We start from the raw sequence: 14,163 nt of genomic DNA on the forward strand, positions 1-14,163 counted from the left end.
TCTAAAAGAACTCTCTTCCTCTTCATATTGTTTCCTAGTATCCATATTCCCCTGAAAACTATTTTATCATTATTGCAGATAAATACTAAACAAATATACCAGCCCCTAATAATAAGCATCCGTCCTTCTAGCTTTCCATTGCCTTGGAGAGTGTAGACTACAGGCAACTTTGTCTTACACTTGACCCAAACAAAACTGTGATGCCTAGACAAGGTATTTAAATTAGAATTCTTATCGGTATACTATGTACCCTTTGTTTAACTATTCTGAATTTTTTCTTCTTACATAATTGCACTCTGAGAAAATGCTAACAAGCATCACATTGCTGTGACAATAAAAGGCATTTTTTTATATTGGTAACAATGAGAGAAGTTGCAAAGTGGGAAAAGGAAGGTCTGAGTGGAGTCTTTTACAGGCATATAAAATTTAAATGACAGAGCCCTTTATAATCCTGCCAAATGTAAATTCCTGAGTATATTAAAGACTAAAAGCTTCGTCTGTATAAAACTGACAAAATACATCAGACTTTAATTGGCAATAGAGTGATAATGGAAAGGAGATGTGGCTTAATTGGAGTTCTCTCCCTGAAAAGACAGAGCTTAGTAGCGTCATTTTAATTATTCCTAGCCATTAATTCTGCAATCATCTATTACTGTCTCCATATATTACATCAGGAAGCACTCCCTGCTGCAAATGCTATGATATTTAAAAAGCAAATGTCCGGTGAAAACAAAAAGACCCAGACTAGATTCATGCCTCAGCAACTGCTCTGGAGAACCACAAACTGACCTTTAAACCATGAATGATCAGGACAGAGAAAATGGCTAATTTAATTATTAACAATAAACATTCTTGATTCCCACATCCATTTAATCATTACTCAAATCTGTTGCATTAATTAATTATTTAAGTAGTTAATGTGATACTTAAGATGTTTCCCTTTAATGTGAGTCTTTGATTATTCCTACACTGATTTTACACAGCTGGATAAACATATCACCAAAAACAGCTACAATAATGGCCACTTGTGGCCATTGTTGTAACTGACAGTCTTCCTCAAAATAGGAAGTACTATAAGAGGAGAACATGGTCTTAAGGCTTACACGAATCATTTCCTGTATAAGTCCAAGTAATTACTTTGTCTTTCCTGTTGCTTTTTCAAGGACCCATGGACTCATTCGTGTAGTAGATTCTTTTTTGTTTTAATTTTTACTACATATAAATATAAGCTGTGTAAGATTCTAATGCTCTCTAATCAGACTAAGCAATTAATCCACACTAAAGTCCCTGCTTTTATCTAACTTCAGGATTCCCATTTTATTCACCCATTTTTCAGAGGCTTAATTTAATTTTAATTTACTTAAATTTATATGCTTAGTCATTTTTAAAGGTAAATTTGCATAATTAGCATTTAAATTATAATCATAATTTCTAAGTACTGTGCTTTATAAACTTAAAATGAAAAAAGGCACTACAATCTAGCCCAGAAATATGCCAAAAAATATATTTTAATTGGAGTCGAATCTAACCTCAAAATTGTAATTATCTTAATTTTTCAAGTTCCCTTTCATTCCTCTAGTGCATTTGTAGAGATTTCCAGATTACATCAAGACTATGATATTAATTTAAAAGTTAGTTTATTGAGTTGCATAGATTTGACTGATTTTCCTAAGTGCTTCCAAAGCAAAAATGTATTCCATTGTCTTCACGCTGTAGCAGATTACCAAATGTGAAATGTTGATGGTCATTTGAGATCCTTTTAGGACTAGAGAGTACATAACATTAAATTGAAAACACACCATCTAGAATCTATCTAAATAGGACTATCCTCAAATAGTAATGTTTTCTAAAAATTCTTCTTTCAGGAGAAAAGTATTAGGAATTTATTTTAATAGTCAATTTTCAAGATAGCTCCTGGCATAACTACAAATTCAATGTAATTTCCTGTATGTGTGGTCTTCTAGAAGAACAGATGCCTAGATGTGAACTTTATACATGAAGAAATCTTCAATGGAGGCAAAATTGAGTGTATCAAAGAATTAAGGCACAAAAGTGAAAACATCTTACATAAATTTCCAACCACCAGGACCAAAGATATATAGGATTCTGGCCAACTAATCACAAGCAAGAAATAGAGTAGTAATTAAGAGTGTGTATTCTGGAGTTTGAACACCTGAGTTCAAAGTCAGACACACCACTTGCCAGCTGTTTAAACTTGGTAGGATAATAAACCTCCCTCTGCAGCAATTTCTTTATCTGTGAAAGAGGATAATAATTATCTCTATTTCATAGGATTAGTGCAGGGATTAAATGGGATAACAAATGTACAGCACCTACAACAGTTCCTAGCATATAAAAAATTTTCAATAAATGTTGATATTTATAATAATTATTATTATGTAATTTTCTTTTACCCAAACGCTTCATTCTGAATCTATTCTGATTCAGTCTGTGTGTGTGATACTTTGCCGGTCTATACACAATTCTTATACTTCATACTTCTGGAAATGTTAACCCATAACACATAACGTCTCTTTTACATTCCAAAAGTAGCTTATGAACATTGGAAGTAAAAAGAAAGAATTTTCCCATCCTGTCTCCATTTCTATTCTTCAGATGTAATCAATATAAAAAATATTTTTCTATGTTCTCCATTGTCCTTAAATACCTTCTCTAGGCCCTGGTTTGCTCTACAAATAACGAACAACTAAGAGAATGCTAGATAATACATGTTGGCATAGTTTACATTCTCACAGCTTGACTTTTTCTAATCTTTAGTCATTTTTTTTCATCTCTTCCTGTAACATATATGAGATAGTCTAATTGATCATGAGAAGAAGTTAACTGGATTGGGGGTATGGAGAAAGGCAGGGGAAAAGTAAGACTGTATTATACATAATATACATACATATACATTTTTATATATATAACTAAAAATAGATGCATATTACAAAGTGAGAGCCAAACTATAAAAACCAGAAATTCTATAAATAGATGATGTGCTTGTGAAAGGAACATAAGCTCACAATCACTCCAACACACTTCATCAGACATTTAATAAACATTCAACTGTTCTGTTGGTACCAGAACAAGGAACAGGAAGAAAATAGGCACCAAGGAGTACTCACTCCCACGAAATGAAATTACCAGCATAAACTTAATGATTAAAAGAAGAAATACTGCAGCACAGTGCTGTATAAATACTATAGCATAATGCTCATAATAGATTATTGTGTGGCCTGGAAAATTCATTCTCTGTAAGAAAGCGAACTGGAAGTTGGGTACTTAAATTGACAGTCACTTGTATTATTTCAAACTTCTTCATCAAAAGAAACTGGACCATAAAAACACTCTTTAAATATCCCAAGCTACAAGCGCTTACAGAACAGAAAGCAACTTTAGAGTTTGCCTTTATTTTAGCAAAGGGAAAAAATTACATTTGATGCTCAAAGTAACTCTCATTTTAAATGAATAAACAAATAGTTTAAACTATATTCTAGATATATATATATAGAGAGATTATATTATATATATCTATATATATAGATATTATACTATACATATAGTATAAACTATATTCATATTTGCTTTTAGTGAAATGCAATATCTATGACCTATTTCAATTAGTTACATAACATAGTATTTGTTCTAGAAAAATTAAATGAGCCTTTTGAGTGTCTACTTTTCATTCTTTTCCTTTAGGGTTTAGTTCAAATATGGTCCTTTTATAAACCCCAGAACCCCAGGGTTCTAATTAGCTTAGGAAGAGAAATCCTGAGAAGGTATACCAGCATTTCTTAAAGTTAAATATTTTTAAATAATGGATTCACATATAGTTTCATGAATTATGATAGTTAAAATAAATGATGGAAAAGCATTTCTCAATGTCAGCAAGTTTTTTTAGGGAGTTTTGATAAATTGGTTGAATTAAGCAGTTTTAAAGTGTTATGAAATGAGGATCTTACCAAATCTCTTCTAAGAGTTCTCTTTATGCTGTACTTATAAGGCTGACATGCCCAAACTTTGAAAGTCAGTGGAACGAACACAAATAACAGTATTAAATCTGTTAGTTCCAACAAAGCAAGTGACCCCCACAAGGCCTTATGCAGTCAATTAAAACAAAAAACAATTGATTATCCTTCAACATGCTGCATCTTGCCTTGGAATTGCCCCAAGATGCCAGCTGTTCCTCTGAGCCACTGATCCAGTGCACACTGTGCCTTTGCTATGCTGTTTGCATGGCATGAAATGCAGTTGCTTCTTTCTCCACTTTTTTGTATTGTGCTTCTTCTGGATGGCTCCGCTCAAAATGCCATCTTCTCCAGGAGGTCTTCTCACATTTCCTTCTTTGCCTCCTGGCTGAGCATAAAAGTTCATTCATTACTTTCTCTATGACTCCACAGCACTTTTGCTCATGATCGTCTTCAGGCATACCAAGGGTTTCTTTGCACAAAGACCTATAATAAAATATTTTTTGATCTTTTTGAATGAAGGGAATAAAGACTGGTCATGACATAGTCACCAGTTTTTCTGCTTTGAGTTGCATGAAATTTGAGCCAAGGTAGGTTACAGATTGGACGGGTATGTGGCAGAGAAAGAAAAAGAAAGCTAAAATTTCTTGAGCATGACCTTGTGCCACAATATGAGCCAGCTATTTTATGTCTATTCCAACTTTGTCTCTAAAAATAAGCCTATTTTAGACATCATTATATACATTTTCCAGAGGAGGAAATTGAAACTCAGAAAGTCATCTGCTTTGCTTAACCCAGTGGTGAATCTGGCTTGCTGGTTAAAGGAGTTCAATTGTAATTCACCCTAGTGAAGGCTGATAGGCAGTACGGCATAGCAGTCAAAAGCATATATGACTTTGAAAGTAAACAAACTTAGGTTTGAGTCCCAATTCTGCCACTTATGAGCCAAGAAGCCTTAGACAAGATATATATTCCCCTCAACCTCAGCTGCTCCAACAGCACTATGGGAGCAGTAGTAGTACCAGTCTCTCAGGAGTTTTGTGTAGGGTGTCAAATACTGGTGAGACTATTGGCAAAACACAAGCAATATAAGGTCAAATCCATTCTCTTGAAATTATACTATTTCCTTGTTGTAAAACTCCAAAGGAGACATTTCTGTCCTAAAGTGTGATTGTTTAAGTATGAGGGATTTTAAAGGATTGTGGTTTATAAAGTTATGGGAAGTGAGACCCAAATTAATTTTAACAAAATAAAAACTTACAGGTGTCATTACAAATTAAAAACAGTACTTTTAAGAAGCAAGGGGGAAAAATGCCCTACCTAAGGAAGTATATAAAATAAAGAAGGACTGAACTTACAATGTCTTGGCTCTATCTTTGTAACACTTAAAGAAATATTTTTATGGAGAAGATAGTTGGACTTATTTACTCATATCTATTTAACCGTGGTCAAAGTCTCTCTTTCACTCTCCACCGTTCAGCATTCATTTCTCCAAGCTCCATTTGAAACATAAACCATGACTGGGCTAATGCATCTCCCTACAATTCTTTGTAACATTTAAAGAAATATTTTTATGGAGAAGATAGTTGGATTTATTTACTCATATCTATTTAACCGTGGTCAAAGTCTCTCTTTCACTCTCCACCGTTCAGCATTCATTTCTCCAAGCTCCATTTGAAACATAAACCATGACTGGGCTAATGCATCTCCCTACAATTATCTCTTATATCCAAGTTTAAGTTATTCACAAGCTATCACATTAATTATGTCTATCTGTTAAATTATTCCCATACGTCCTACAGACATTCTTTGAAATAGAGCATTCATTTTGTATTTATGCATATTTCATTATGTTACAAAACATTTTATTAAGAAAACCAATCATAAGGATTGACTTTTATGATAAATAACCTAATATTCACAGTCCTTCCTTTATGCTTGCTTAGTCATGCTCATTTTCATAATGCTCTGGGTTGGAGAATAGGAAAAGTGCTGCTAATCCAGATTGCTAATCTTCTGCTACCACTGCCAAATTTTACTGCCATTGATTCCCATATGAACTCTCACTTGAAGCTGTAATGAGGTTGATAGATATAACTGTTTAAAAATACTATTTAGCTACTTACAACATAGAATTAAATTATTTAAAAGTCTAAAAAGACCAAGTGATTCTAATTTTTGGAGCATTTTAGACATATGATGCTTTTTGTATATTTCTTCAATGGCAGAAATGGTAAAAATATATATTTTATATATATATAATACATATATACACTATATAATATATATAATGTATAATATATGTATGTGTATACACATTTATTAATGTACTTATTTATGTACACATGTGCTCTCACATGATTAGATCAAGCATATTTGAAGTGAAAAGATGGAGAGCTTTCATTCTTTTAACCAGTATTCACTTAACTCTTACTATTTGCCAAACATTGTTCCAAGATCCAAGCAGAGGAGTTACAAAGTTGAAGAAGACACAGTACAATGACACAGATGTGCATATGATATTTGGAGAAACAAACTGAGAATTCATTTACCAAGTAAGTAAAAGAAGTTTTCTATGGCCCTTAAACTGAGATTTAAAGTTTACATAGGAACTGGACAAAGAAGTCCAGGAAAGACGTTTAAGTCAAGGAATTGTTTTTAGCCTCAAAGTTGTCAATAGTAATTTGGCAAACTCAAATTCAGTGTGAAAGTGGAGGCAGAAATCAGAAGGACAACAGTAGGAAAGTGAGGAAAAGGGGACAACAAATGAAGACTACTTCAGTTGACGCTTGGATATAAAAAATATGGATAAAGAAGACAAAAGAATGAGAAGTTTTGTGTTTGTTCGTTGAAGATGTGTATTGCTTCGGTATTTTCCTACACTGAGAGAAAAGAACCAGTAGAAAACGAGAAGTTAAAGAAGTTGTTAATTGATAAAGTTCCCAAGGATAAAAAAAGAATAGAGGGGATTGAATAATTTGCTTTTGAATTTGGAGGGGAGAAATAGAAGTAAATGCAAATAAATGAACTCATGCACATAAAGTTAAGAAACTGAACAGCTCATTTTTCATTTTAAAAAGAGGCAAAGTTATCTGCTGAGATAGAAGGAAGTTTGAATGTTTAACCAGTTTTGTGATAGGAAACAGATAAGAAACCAGAAGAATAAAAGATTGCCAGCTAGCACTAGGGAACCAAATCAACAGAGATTGTAAACCATGAATTCAAAGGGGCACTAACTTTCGCATTTGGCTGATTTCTTCAAGTCAAGTTATACTTCAACAGATGATTCATAGGGAAGATGCTTTGAAAAACTTGCGGGGCTCAAAGTTAAGGCTATTGGTAACTCACTGGTTGAAGTCATCATGGAGACATGGGTAGATGAGAAATAAGGGAAGTCGTGAAGAAACCATGGCTCTGGAGAAGAAAAAGTCCAACAAGGGACATCTTGATGAGGTTTAATGACAGAGCTGAAGAAATAAAAGTTTATGGTGAGAATATGGTTTGTCAGAATAGAAGACTTCAGAGGTGATATAACATGAGTGTTATGGACCGAGCTGTGTTTATATGTTGAACTCATAACCCCAAGCACCTCAAAATGTAACTGTTCTTGGAGATAAGGCAATTAAGTTAAAATGAGGTCATTAGAAAATGGGCCCTAATGTAACAGGACTGCCCTCCTTTTAAGAAAAGGAGACTAGGACACAGACATGCACAAAGGAAGACCATGTCTAGACACAGGGAGAAGACTGCCATTTACTAAGCCGAGGAGAGAGGCCTCAGAAGAAACCAATGCTGGACATCTTGATCTCAGATTTCTCACCTCCAGATCTATAAGAAAATTAATTTCTGTTGTTTCAGGCACTAAGTCAGCGGCACTTTGTTATGGCAGCCCTAGCAAACTATTACAATGAACAACAGGAATGCCTGCAGCAGCAATGAGGAAGTCATCCAGAAAGATCCTCCTTGTCTCCTGCCACCATGAGCAAGATGAGAGACATTCACAAAAGCAGGGATGTTATAATAAGGATGTATCAGCTGCATACTCTAATCATCAATTAAATGTAGTAAAAATGTGTTTTAGGCTATACGTAGGCAAATTAAATGTGTTAATACCACTTTGGGCCTACATGCTATTTTTGTTTGTTTATATATCTGTCTTGGTTATAAGGGTATAAGCTCCTTGAAAGCAAAGACTAGGTGCTACTATCTTAGTATTTCTGGCGTCTTCATAGGGACTGCATATAAAAAGTGTTTTGCAAATATTAGTTAAGTTAAACTAAAAGATATACTCCTAGGAAAATAAAAGATCATGTACTTTATTTGAATATATAATCCCAGAAATAATAAATGCAATAATATATGCTGAAGTGCTTATAAATTTTTTTGTCTAAGTTCTTCTTGGCAGCAAGTGTAGGCAACAGAGGTTGTAAACACACAATTTGATATTACAAACTACAATAAGAGAAATTTTAAAAAAGGTGAGTTAGCTTTTAAAACCATAACGAGTATACGTGTATTTCTTCATTCCTTTCGATGGTTAAGAGAGGAAGAAGGACAGAACGATAAAGTGGTATTTTCATTTGTGGCATGTTTCTAGGCATTCTGGATAATATGCCAAAGTAACAAGGGGTGAGTTGCTATTAAAGACATGCAGGATAATGTCAGAGTAGAATTGTTCATTAGCTAGATAGTTCGAAGACCATGTAGCTTTCTGAAGAATCATATATAATACCTTTGATCTCAAAATTTATGGCCAAAAAGTCCTTGATCATATTAATGTCATTGCTTTTTGTCTGTGTTTCACTGTAATCGTGATGGATTTTTTTAAGATGTACACTTTTCAGGGCTGGCCCCGTGGCCAAGTGGTTATGTTCGCACACTCTGACTTCGGTGGCCCAGGGTTTCGCCAGTGTGGATCCTGGGCGAGGACTTAGCACCACTCATCAAGCCATGCTGAGGCAGCATCCCACATGCCACAACCAGAAGGACCTACGACTAGAATATACAACTATGTACTGGGGAGCTTTGGGAAGAAGAAGAAGAAAGATTGGCAATAGATGTTAGCTCAGGGCTCATCTTTTTATAAAAAAAAAAAAGATGTACACCTTTCATGTTCAGGTACAAATAGTCTAAGATATGATTAATACTTGGCACTAAATTGGTCTTCTTTTCCATACACAGGAAAACAATCATAACGCACGAGTAGCCCCATTAACATTCACAAGAGAGTTTCATTTTCAAGGAATCAACATAAAGTAAAAACACTGAAAATCCAGTGCAGTGTCAAGTTATTCAGGGGAATTAGAAAGTAGCTGTCTCAGCCTAAGTCTCATGGCTTTAAAATTGTACTGCCGCTGACTCAGAAAGCTAGAGATGTATGGGAGAGGCCGGACCTCTAGATGAGAGGCAGGGCCCCTGGAGACCCTCGGAAACACTCATTTACCATCTGATCCCTGTATTTAAGGTAAAGATGCCCACAATGAACTGTTTGCTCCTAATAATTCTGCGAAACCACTGAGCTAATCAAAAACAAGAACAACCACTTTAGGGTGCTTTTCCCTCCTAAACTTGATTCAAACTTAAATATAGGAGAATAAACAAAGTTACTTTGGAAATGGAAGTTGCAGGAATTTTCATATGATTGTGGGATTTCAGCATTAGAAGACATGTTAAAAGGCATTTAGACCGCACCCTCACTGAGATCAGTGGTTCTCAAACTTTAAGATGTCTCAGAACCACCTGGAGGGTTTGTTAAAACACAGATTGCTGGTCCCCACCCCTAGAGTTTGTTATTGAGTAAGTCTGGAGTGGGATTGGAGAATTTGTATTTCTAACAAGTTCCCAGGTGACACTGATGGTGCCGGTCTGGGGATCACACTTGGAGAACTTCTGCCCTAGATCATGATTTTAGTCTTTGATCACCTTTAGTGGTAAGAAATCAGCTCAACTCAGTTCAACAAATAGTAATCAAGCGCCTGCTCTCTGATTGGCATTGTGCTAGAGTATACAAATAATAGAAAAGGTTACTAATCTTGAAGAGTTTTAGTTTAGTGGGAGAAACAGATAAATATAGGATTTCAATATAATATATTAAACAATAAGATAAACATAGACACAGGGTTTTAAGAAAGTATAAAAGAGGGTCATCTTCCCAACTAGGGCTCAGAGATGCCTTCCTGGAAGATATGTCATGTGAAAATGACCTTGAAAAGGGGAAACTGGATAAGGAACTCTAGGCAGAGGGAATAGCCTGGAGAAAGGTACAGAAACATGAAATAGCTAGGTATATGAATTGTAGGCAACAGAGGTTACAAACATACAGTTTTACATTACAAATTATGATAAAAAATTTTTAATGAGCTGCCTACCATAACCATAAAGGATCTATATGTATTTTCTTAATTCTTTTTAATAGTATTTAAAATGTCAAATATGACAGAAGGTTCTACACATCTCTATTAATAACTCTACATATGTCTAAAATCTCATTTGAAAAATTATCTGATTATGAGAATAAACTTACCATGCATATATAGCATCTATTGTATGAATGTCCCAATGGCCTAGAATATTCCTTTCTATTTAAAGGGACATGAAAGTTGTTTTTATATTGCTTTCCAAAGTAAGGCAAAAGCATTTTTTTTAAGGAAGATTAGCCCTGAGCTAACATCTTCTGCCAATCCTCCTCTTTTTGCCGAGGAAGCCTGGCCCTGAGCTAACATCCGTGCCCATCTTCCTCTACTTTATATGCGGGACGCCTACCACAGCATGACGTGCCAAGTGGTGTCATGTCCACACCAGGATCCGAACCGGCAAACCCCAGGCCTCCGAAGCTGAATGTGCGCACTTAACCGCTGTGCCACTGGGCCGGCCCCTCACCTTGTTTTGTTTTTTTTTTTTTAAAGATTTTTTTTTCCTTTTTCTTCCCAAAGCCCCCCAGTACATAGTTGTATATTCTTCGTTGTGGGTCCTTCTAGTTGTGGCATGTGGGACGCTGCCTCAGCGTGGTTTGATGAGCAGTGCCATGTCCGCGCCCAGGATTCGAACCAACGAAACACTGGGCCTCTTGCAGCGGAGGGCGCGAACTTAACCACTCGGCCACGGGGCCAGCCCCCCCTCACCTTGTTTTTAAGTGAAAACAAAATGAAGGAGCCTTCCCAGGGGCACCTGTAACAAGACATAATTATAGCTGGGTCAGGCCACTGGGACCCTTAGAAGTTAAGTAATGAGGGTCAGCTATCCTCTTTGTGAAAGTTTTTAGAAGGTAGAAGCTCTGCAGTGGGAAGCAGGTCACAGAACCTTAGCATCCTCAACATCCTCCATCAAGCTGCCTCCCACCCTACTGGAATCCCAGGGGAAGAAAAAATGGCCTCTTTATCTATGAATTTCAGTGCCATGGTGGAATTTGCTATGACAGAGAATAAAAAAAGAGCAGAAAACTATTAAATGAGTAGGATGTTCTTAGGGCCTGAGGGAAGGCAAACGCTTAACCCAATTCACACCTAAATTGAGCATGATGGTATGACAAGGAAAGAACTTGTAAAGCATACAACATAACATTGAGTAGAAGACTCTACATATAACACACTGTATGATTCCACTTATACGAAGCTCAAAAATAGGCATAACTAAACTATAGAGGTAGACGTCAGAATAATGGGTTACCTCGGGGGAGGAAGAAAGGATTGTAATTGAGATGAGGCAGAGAAAAGCTTCTGGACTGTGGCAACATTCTATTCTTTCACGGGAGTGGTAGCTACATGAGTATTATCTTTTGATAGTTCATTGAGCTGCAAATTTGTTCTGTACACTTTTTCTAAATGTGGGTTATACTTCATAATAAAAGTTTAAAAAAAAATAAAAACAGCTTGTGTAAACTTCCCTTCCTCTTACTCGGTCAGAAGCCTCTCTGCTAAGTGCACGTGTGAACTTCAATTCTCACAACTCACAGCAACCTGGGCCACAGTGCATATTATATTTGGGGTAAATATTCTGTTTTCCATGTGAAACAGAAAGCTGTTGTTTTAATTCAGAGAAGAGACTATTAGAGCTGGAATTGAGGCAGAGAGGTGGAAATCGTGAAATAGGATAAATTCAAGAGAGTTTTCAAAATAGCCCTACTAGGACTTAGTGACCAATTAAAAAGAGTTTAGGGTAGAATTTTCAAATAATCCAAGACTTCAGGCTTGAGTGACCATGTAGCTGGTGATGCTTTTAACCAGGATAGAGAAAAGCTGGCATGCCAGGTCTCCTTTCTAGGCCTTATTACCTGCTCAGCTAGAAATGCATGTAGGAAAGATTTTTCAAGGAAAGATCCCATTTTGCTGTGTTCCTGCCTTAGTTGGAAAAAAAAATTGACTGCCATCTATACAGAACCTGCAAATGTTATAGCAATGGCTAAGGAGTGTGCTGCTCAGAGGAATTTGCTCTGTTTTTCACCCTCACGTATTCCAGAGGGACGTGCTAATACTAAAACATGAGACTAATTCAAATACGAAACTAAGGAAAGACAGATGAGAGATGGCCAGGGATTGAAGAAGGAGAAGAGAAGGAGGCAGTGGACAAATAATGGCACTGAGATTGGATGTGAAGTCCCTCCCCCTAAAAATATTGCTCTACTGGATGCCTGAAGTTCCATTAGGAGAGATTCTTTCTATGCTCAAGAATTTCCTTCTTCTTAATGTTTTCTTTGAAAGTTCAAATTTTCATGACTGTGATGTGATGAGTCTATCATATGACTTTCATTTTTCATTGGCAAATTGGAATTAACATACACAAAAATTTGTGGAAATTAAAATTAATTTAAATATTTTATTTAGCATAATACCAGGGATATAGCAAATGCTATTATCTCCAGCCCAGAGGCCAGAAAGCAGCAATTACAACAATTTTACAATATTAAACTCTTAATTTACTGCCAAGATTGTTTGAATGACTTCTTCCCTGAAGAATTTAAGTTAAAGAGTAAAACAACTGCCATCCTCTGAGATTATCTGAATAATGGATTATTTGAATCTGGATTATTTGAGCAAATGGCTGGGAACACTAATCATTTATTCTAAGTTTCCACTCATAAAAATATGCAGTAAACCCTTAGCTAATTGCAAATAACTATTGAGTAGTCACATTGGGCTGATATAAAGATAACAACTAAATAAACACCAAACTAGTTTGTACACTGGCAAACTGAAATATATTGGCAAAATCTCTACAGGGATCTTTTATGCCTGCAGAGACAAAGTATAGTGTATACCAAAAGTTTGGAGAGTAAAGTAGTGGTTCTAAAACTTTGCTGCACATTAGAACTACCTCAGGAGCTTTTGAAAATCCCAAAGCCAGGTAACAGCTAATACCAATTAAGTTGAAATGTCTGGGCATGGGAGCTAGGCATCAATATTTTTTTTATGACACCCAGCTGATTCCAACGTGCAGCAAAATTTGGGAACCACTGCTGTAAGGCAACAGTTTTATATCTACCACATCTGTTTAAAAAGCATTAGAAGTTGTTCATTAAAAGTTTAGTTTGAGAAGGGAATGGGAATAATTTCTTGATCCCTTTCTGCCACTAATCTACGACCACCATGCTCCTCAGACTATTCCCTTGACTATCTAACATTATCTGGCTTTCAAGAGGAGAAGAGAAGTGAAGAAAACCAGAGAAATATCAAAGTTTGCCGTCGTTCAGCATTAGGAGGATCTGAGTATTTCAACTCTGATTCTTTTGTTATCTCATCCACAGATTATTCACCTTGTGTTCAACACTCTGATTGGGCATTGGTTCCATCTCTTCTTGCCTCTAGACCCTGGCAACCAGATTAAGGTCAAGATAAGAGACTCTAAGGCACTAATGGCTGCCCACAGGCTCAGCCTGGACTCTGAGCAGTGGGAGAGACAAGATTAACAGTAAGTACAATGAGCCATTCCTTCCCTCTTGGTACATCTCAAGGGTCCAGCTCTCCCTCTGGGTTATCACTTTCTCAGAATCTTGAGTACCATTTAGTCTTCTGCCGTCTTCATTGTGCCATCGAGTTCATTTTGCTCTCATTAACAGCTGACAGAAGCTTCCCAGGAGATGCAGAGTGAGATTCCAGTTTCTTCATTTCTGAAATCTCTTCCTTAGTTAACTACGGTTAACTCTTGAAGTGCCAGCATGTATAAACCTGGATATTTAACAATAAAATGCATGTGTCTC

At 36.1% G+C, this 14,163-nt stretch overlaps 1 long non-coding RNA gene across 1 annotated transcript in view; it reads right to left on the reverse strand.

Annotated features, from left to right (window-relative positions):
- Positions 1 to 14,163, reverse strand: part of LOC123275683 (uncharacterized) — a 163,473-nt gene that overhangs the window by 41,436 nt on the left and 107,874 nt on the right. The gene's annotated exons all lie outside the window — the stretch shown is intronic.

The sequence above is a fragment of the Equus asinus genome, chromosome 9 (genome assembly GCF_041296235.1).
Source record: "Equus asinus isolate D_3611 breed Donkey chromosome 9, EquAss-T2T_v2, whole genome shotgun sequence".
NCBI classification, from domain to species: domain Eukaryota; kingdom Metazoa; phylum Chordata; class Mammalia; order Perissodactyla; family Equidae; genus Equus; species Equus asinus.